General features: G+C 44.4%; 1 long non-coding RNA gene across 2 annotated transcripts; it reads right to left on the bottom strand.

Moving 5' to 3' along the window:
- Window positions 1-804: 804 nt before the first annotated feature.
- LOC123489889 lies at window positions 805-3,913 on the bottom strand. 2 transcript variants are annotated; one of them, XR_006660732.1, is made up of 6 exons: window positions 3,721-3,913; window positions 3,063-3,132; window positions 2,788-2,888; window positions 2,220-2,370; window positions 1,198-1,309; window positions 805-1,071 (listed from the first exon to the last, which is right to left on the bottom strand). It is a non-coding gene; the product is annotated as an uncharacterized LOC123489889 (long non-coding RNA). The 2 variants fall into 2 exon arrangements; XR_006660731.1 differs by having other exon boundaries at window positions 2,226-2,370; window positions 3,721-3,909.
- Between the last annotated feature and the right edge of the window lie 3,572 nt (window positions 3,914-7,485).

Below are 7,485 nucleotides of genomic sequence, written 5' to 3' on the forward strand. Positions count from 1 at the left end.
TACTTTCCGAAGGCACAGTATAAAGGAAAGGGCATTACAATCACACAATGTGATCATTATAGTTTTACATGTACTCGTTCCGCCCAGTTCGTATCTGTGTGTAAAACAGATTGGTAGACAGTTGTCATTTTATTTGAGCTCTCCTTTTACTGGGCCCAGTTGGTTTTACATTTACATTTTAGTCATTTAGCAGACGCTCTTATCCAGAGCGACTTACAGTTAGTGAATTTTTTTTTTTTTTTATATACTGGCCCCCCGTGGGAATCAAACCCACAACCCTGGCGTTTCAAACGCCATGCTCTATCAACTGAGCTACATCCCTGCCCGGCCATTCCCTCCCCTACCCTGGACGACGCTGGGCCAATTGTGCGCCGCCCATGAGTCTCCCGGTCGCGGCCGGCTGCGACAGAGCCTGGATTCGAACCAGGATCTCTAGTGGCACAGTTAGCACTGCGATGCAGTGCCTTAGACCACTGCGCCACTCAGGAGTTTTACATATATATTTACTTATGTGTAAATAATTCAACAAAATCATTTAGTATTGTGAAGGATATATTGAGTCTGTTGGTATTACATGGGTTGATATTAGCCCAGAGTTCTAGATTAGGCTACGGAGGGTCGGCTACGGAGGGTCGGCTACTGACGGTCGGCTACTGACGGTCGGCTACTGACGGTAGGTTACGGATGGTCGGCTACGGAGGGTCGGCTACGGACGGTAGGCTACGGACTGTAGGCTACGGACGGTAGGCTACGGACTAAGGATTGGACAATTATTGCAGTTTAAAAACAACTCATGAGACAACATAATGTGTACACCTGTTTTATTGACAACAAACCACAAAATCATTACTCAACATTTATGACCAACAAATAACTAATACTCATTTTACAGCAACAAATAATCTCCACAAAGTATTTGACTTTACCATAACAAGTTTTCAGTTAGGATGCTGACAGTATGGAGTAGCATTTTTGGTTTCATCTGATGTTTTGCCGATTAAAAAAAGATTCTCCGGGAGCACACCGAGGGCAATCTGTTTCCACATGCTAGATCGTTCCAGCCTTGTTCACCTTCAGAGGAAACACGGAACAGAAATTAACTCAGATGTTGTGTGTATCAGACTTATTTGTTGAAGTGGGCTGTGAATAAAGTTTAATTTGATGACTGGATAGTGAATGATAGTGGGCTTACTGTACCTCTTAAGTTCATCACAATACATGGCTCTCTGCCACCATTGTTATTGGGCTCTCCTTGAATCCAGTCCTGGTAATCAAACTTGGACCCATCACTCCAGAACCATAGCCTGTCCTGTGGGGAAGAAGTGAGGTCTCAGAATGAAAGAAATCCCACTGTGTCAGTGGATACTGAGCTATCTACACTCTCTTGAAAATGGGTTTCCAAAAGTGTTCCCTGGCTGTCCCCATAGGAGAACCCTTTTTGGTTCCAGGGTAGAACCCTTTTGGAAAAAAAGGTTATTCAAAGGGTTCTCCTCTGGGGACAGCCAAAGAACTGTTTTGTAGGTTCTAGATCCAATACTATTCCACTAAAACCCACTGTGTTAGTGAATACTGATCTATCTATCCTACAATACTAGCCCACTATACCCCGTGTGTTAGTGAATACTGATCTATCTATCCTACAATATGTGCTTCCATTAAGTATTAACTCAGGTGTGTGAAGACATGCAATCAATGAAAAATATATATACATTATTGATTTTGAAAATGTTGTATAATATTTATTTAAATTTGATCATGTAGATGGGAAGGAAAGAAATCCAATGTAATCTCTTTTTAGATTTAAATTTAAGGCAGCAAAATGTGAAGACTGTGCAAGGGTGTGTAGCGTTCACTAGCGACTGTATCAAGAGAATGCGCCGTCATTCCTACGGCTTCTGAGCTGGCGGACTCACTAAACACAAATTCTGAATTTCTACATGGTACATATGTCAACATGTGTGAAAAACAGCGCATTTCACGTTTTGTAGAAAAAATAGGAAGCTAAAAAGTATACCCGATGACATCTTCAACAGTTTCAAACACAGATTCGCGGGAGAACAAGAAAAACTCCCCTCCGGCCAAAAACTTCGATGAAGGTTTGAAACCACTGTTTTGGTTACTTTTAATCCTACCATGTAGAATTTTACTGGGTGACTTTCACTTGAGTCATTTTCTATTAAGGTATCTTAGCTGTGACTCAAGTCATGATAATTGGGTACCTTTACCAGTATTTCTTTAGGATCTTCAAACCCTCCAATCCAGGTAGGAGGAATTCACCAGTCCCGGAAAACACCACCCCCTGTAGAAATTGCGTGCTCCTCAGAGCTATGCACAGACGCCAGGGTTTGCTCCAAGGGAAATACAATGCCGCTAGAGAAAGCAGCAGAGAGGGACAAAAGCGTTTCATAATGTAAGTATTAGTCAAGTTGTCCAGTCTTTGTGAGAATTTGTTTCCTGGACTCACACTATCAAATATTGTCCGTCGCAACTAATGCTCTTTTCAACAGGCTCTTAGAGGTGTTAGTTTAATCTCTGTCTTGACCCTTGTCCTTTGGGTTCCATTATACAGGTGTCCTGACTCCATACATGAAATAAATATTCCAAACTTATAGAACATCCCAATTAAACAATAACTTAAAGGGGAGGTTCAGTCATTTACATGAGGCATGCAGTGCCTGTTAAAAAAAGAAGCCAACGGCCACGTTAACGTCAATCCAAGAAAGCGAGTTGATTTTAATTGAACTTCACCCTTTAAATTCACAGTAGAAGGTAAGCATGATACAGTACCTTTGCTTCTGCCCATGTCCTTGCTGTCTTGATAAACATGAAGCAGCGTGATCCATAATTGGTCCAGCCTGAGCGACATGGTTTCACTGGTCCAAGTCCATCTGTAAGGAGAAGACTACCGACTTTAAAAGGAGAGACTGACAAATCACCTTGCATCATAAATAATTACTCAATATTATTTTTATATCAGTCAACACACAAACAAACACACACCTCTGCTACATTTAAAATACAGAAAGAATGAATAATGTAAAGTTTGAGGTGGACTCTCGTACCTGCGTCTCCCAAAGCAAAGGCAGCGCTGAGAAGCAGAAGAATGGTCAACATGGCCATGGTGATAGTCTCCTGAGAGAGGGAGAGAGAGACACACAAACAGACAAAGAGAGCGAGAATCAGTCAAGACCAATTCAGTGAATACTTCAGAGTGTAGGGCCTCCTGTAGCTCAGTTGGTAGAACATGGCGCTTGCAACGCCAGGGTTGTGGGTTCAATTCCAATGGGGGCCAGTATGAAAAATGTATGCACTCACTAACTGTAAGTCGCTCTGGATAAGAGCGTCTGTAAATGACTGAAATGCAGTGCAGTGTTCCCCCTAACCTTTCCTCAAGTACCCTCAGCCATTCCACTTATCAGATGTACTATCACATTAGATTTTACCAATGAAGGGCTAAGGAATACCAGCTATCATCTTCCACCGACATACAATAGATTAACCTAGTACACAGGAATATGTATGCTTTCCAAATGTTACCTTATTCCCTATGTAGTGCACTACATTTGACCAGGAATCCACAGTACTATACATAGGGAATAGCCCACGGCCACAAAGGTAATATGGGCTCTGGTCAAAGGTAGCACACTACAAAAAGGAAAAAGGGTGCTATTTGGGATGCAGACAGATACAGTTTTAAATGCACAGATGTTAAAATCTCACCTTCACAAATCTTCAGTTGTAGCTTCACTTCTTCAGAGCTCTTCAAAGGTCTTCACTGGGTCTCTCTCTCTCTGTCCTGCCTGTGAGTTGCTTATATACCAGAAGAATGGGAGAGGAATTGGTGATTGGCAGAGTGAGTTCAGGTGTGGTGAGTTAGCAGGAGAGGGGCGTGTCCAGAGGGTAATTGGGAGTTTGTGGAATTGGCACGATCCTTCAAAACAAGTTCCCTACATTTGTCCAGGGCCACATATTCACTATGGGCTCTGGTCAAAAGTAGAGCACTACATAGGAATAGAGTGATATTTGGGATGCAGACACATACAGTATTAGATGAACAGATGTTGAAATCTCACTTTCTGAAATCTGCCTGTGAGTTGAGTTCTACCTCTCCCTCCTCTCCCTTTTAAGGACCAGTCCAGTCAGACCCTGCCTCTATCTCTTTCTGTCCAGCCCAACACCTGCTGGACCTGTCCGATAGCTACCTGTTGGACAGGGTTGGGTCTAATTCAAAGTGAAGGTAGTCATTTATATTTAAAAATGGAACTACTTTTGTAACAAATGTTGGGTCACAATATGGTTGTGGAGATTATCTTGAGCACTGGTGTCTAACTGAATGTTGTACTTAATTCTACCTAATTGGTGCTGATGAAGACTTAGTCTAAAGTGCATTATAGTGGCTTGGAAACACGATGACATTTCAGAAGGAGTCAAATAATGAGTAGGAAAACGTTTCATCATCATTGTGATGTCACCAGATAGACTTTAGATTCTGTATAACTTTAGCTAGCTAGCGCTGGAATTTTAAACTTTCATTTTAATTAACTGCCAACCCTGCTGTCTGTCTATTAGTTCATTCTGAACTGTATTCACCCCAAACCACTGCATCAGAGATGGGCCACTTCACCCCTTAGGGGCCTACCAAGGCTATGTCCCAAATGGCTCCTATCCCTAGGATATAGTGCACTACTTTTGAACAGGGCCCATATGACTTTGGTCAAAAGTAGTGCACTATAAAGAGAGGAGGGTGTGATTTGGAACGCTATCCATGTAATTGAGCACATGTATTACACTGTCTTCTGTTGCTGTTTGTAACCTCATTTTACAATCAATTTTTAAAAAAGAATCTACTTGGTTTTTTTCCCAGCGTGTCGTGGTCTTTGCATTTACAAGACAATAATTTCCAGCACCCTTAAGACCGTTGAAAATGCAAAAATAGGAGAGGAGAGGAGAGGAGAGGGAGAGGGGAGGAGGAGAGGAGAGGAGAGGAGAGGAGAGGAGAGGAGAGGAGAGGAGAGGAGAGGAGAGGAGAGGGAGAGGAGAGGAGAGGAGAGGAGAGGAGGAGAGGGTGATTTATCCTTCTTTTTTTCATCAGACACAGCATGTCCCACCACTCCCAATGATTCTTAGCTACGGTGGCTAATGTTAGCGGAGGTTTGTAGTAGGTTTTTACATAATCGTAGGTGCAAAAGGATTGTGCAAAGTGCCAAAAATACCATAAACCTCAATCTCACAGTGTGATTTAATTTGAAACTTTATAAGGAGGTAATTACTTAACTAGAGTTTAGTAAACTGAGCAACACATAAATAGTCTCTCCAGAAGGCGTTATACTGTTTGTCTAATTTAGCTCTGCCATTTCTGGTTCCATTTCCATTGGTTTTTAAGATTCTAAAAATATCCTCTTGATTTCAGTTGATGTGACAAAACAAGCAATGGAGAGTGTAGAGAATCGTTGTACCATCTAAACCGCTGTAAAATATATTTTCAATAACCAAAAAATATTCAGGTGTTTGAAGCTTAAGTTAAAAATAAACCATATTGCACATAGGGCAGGTCAACTACTTATCAGACTCACTTTCCATGGGAATGACAGATCTATAACTTGACTATCTGAAATGAGACCAGTCGTACAGCAAACTACATAATGGACCTATGAAAGAAAACGTCATATAACTTGTATTATCCAGGATTCTATTAAGCATCAATAAAAGAGACATTCCTAGCATCACACCCTGTAAGGCTGCTGGTCCAGTCCAGCCAGCGGAACGTTGAAATGGAACAGGAATGTCTGTCATTCTAATTCTCAACGTCTCATTCTATTCATTCTATTACAGGTGGGGTGAAAGGTCAATGTCTTAAGGCTGAAGGGCTGGAGGGGAGATATGTAGTAGGACCAGGGTTGTGTTGTTAGGAGAGGGGGGAAGAGGAGAGGGAAGGAGGAGATGAGAGGAGGAGGGGTGATGGGTCAATGTCTTAAGGCTGAAGTATTGGAGGAGAGATATGCAGTAGGACCAGCAGCACTCCTTTGTGAGGAGATGAGGGGATGAGAGGAGGAGAGAAGGGGGGAGAGGGTGAATTACTAGCATGCCTTTCTTTGTGAAGGTGAAGCCTCTCTCTCTCACCACACCCAGTCGTAAACATGACTTTCAGTATTTCTGGAAGAACAGGACAATAGAATAGATGGATGGAGTCTAAAGTGAGGTGGGGTGAGAAAATAAAATAGGAGATGAATGTGAGGAGGACAAGAGGAGAGGGGAGAGAGGGGAGAGAAGAGAGGGGAGAGGAGAGGGGGGAGAGGAGAGAGAGGAGAGAGAGAGAGAGGGGAGAGAAGAGAGGGGAGAGAGGAGAGGAGAGAAGAGAGAGAGGAGGGGAGAGAAGAGAGAGAGGAGAGAGGAGAGGGGGGAGAAGAGGGAGAGGGGAGAGAGGAGAGGGGGAGAGGGGGGAGAGGAGAGGGGGGAGAGAAGAGAGAGAGGGAGAGGGGAGAGAGAGAGAGAGAGAGAGAGAGAGAGGAGAGAGGTGAGAGGGGAGAGAAGAGAGAGTGGAGAGGAGAGAGAGAGAGAGGGGAGAGGAGAGAGAGGGGAGAGGGAGAAGAGAGAGAGGAGAGGGGAGAGAGGGGAGGAGAGAGAGGGGAGAGGGGAGTGAAGAGAGAGAGAGAGGAGGGAAGAGAACAGAGAGAGGAGAGGGAAGTGAAGAGAGAGAGAGAGGAGGGAAGAGAAGAGAGAGGGGAGAGAAGAGAGAGGGGAGAAAAGAGAGAGGAGAGGGGAGAAAAGAGAGAGAGGAGAGAGGAGAGGAGAGGGGAGATAAGAGAGTGAAGAGAGGGGAAAGAAGAGAGAGGGGAGAGAATGGAGAGGGGAGAGAAGAGAGAGAGGAGAGGGGAGAGAAGAGAGAGAGGGAGAGGGGAGAAGAGAGAGAGGAGAGGGAAGTGAAGAGAGAGAGAGAGAGGAGGGAAGAGAAGAGAAGAGAGAGAGGAGAGGGAAGTGAAGAGAGAGAGAGAGAGGAGGGAAGAGAAGAGAGAGGGGAGAGAAGAGAGAGGGGAGAAAAGAGAGAGGAGAGGGGAGAAAAAAAGAGAGAGAGGGGAGGGAAAGAAGAGAGAGAGTGGTGAGGGGAAAGAAGAGAGAGATGAGAGAAGGGAGAGGGGAGATAAGAGAGAGGGGAGAGAAGAGAGGAGTGGAGGAGGAGAAGAGAGCAGAGGAAGAGAAGAGAGGGGAGGGGAAAGAAGAGAGAGAGGAGAGGGGAAAGAAGAGAGAGGGGAGAGAAGGGAGAGGGGAGAGAAGAGAGAGGAGAGGGGAGAGAAGAGAGGAGTGGAGGAGGAGAAGTGAGGAGGAGGCGAGAGGAGAGGAGGAGGAGAAGAGAGAAGAGAAAAGAAGAGAGGAGGAGGAGAAGAGAGGAGAGGAGGAGACGAGACGATACGAGAAGAGAAGAGAGGAGAAGAGGAGGAGAAGAGAGGAGAAGAGAGGATGGGGACAGGGGAGAGAAGAGAGAGAGGA

The sequence above is a fragment of the Coregonus clupeaformis genome, unplaced genomic scaffold, assembly GCF_020615455.1.
Source record: "Coregonus clupeaformis isolate EN_2021a unplaced genomic scaffold, ASM2061545v1 scaf3413, whole genome shotgun sequence".
NCBI classification, from domain to species: Eukaryota; Metazoa; Chordata; class Actinopteri; order Salmoniformes; family Salmonidae; genus Coregonus; species Coregonus clupeaformis.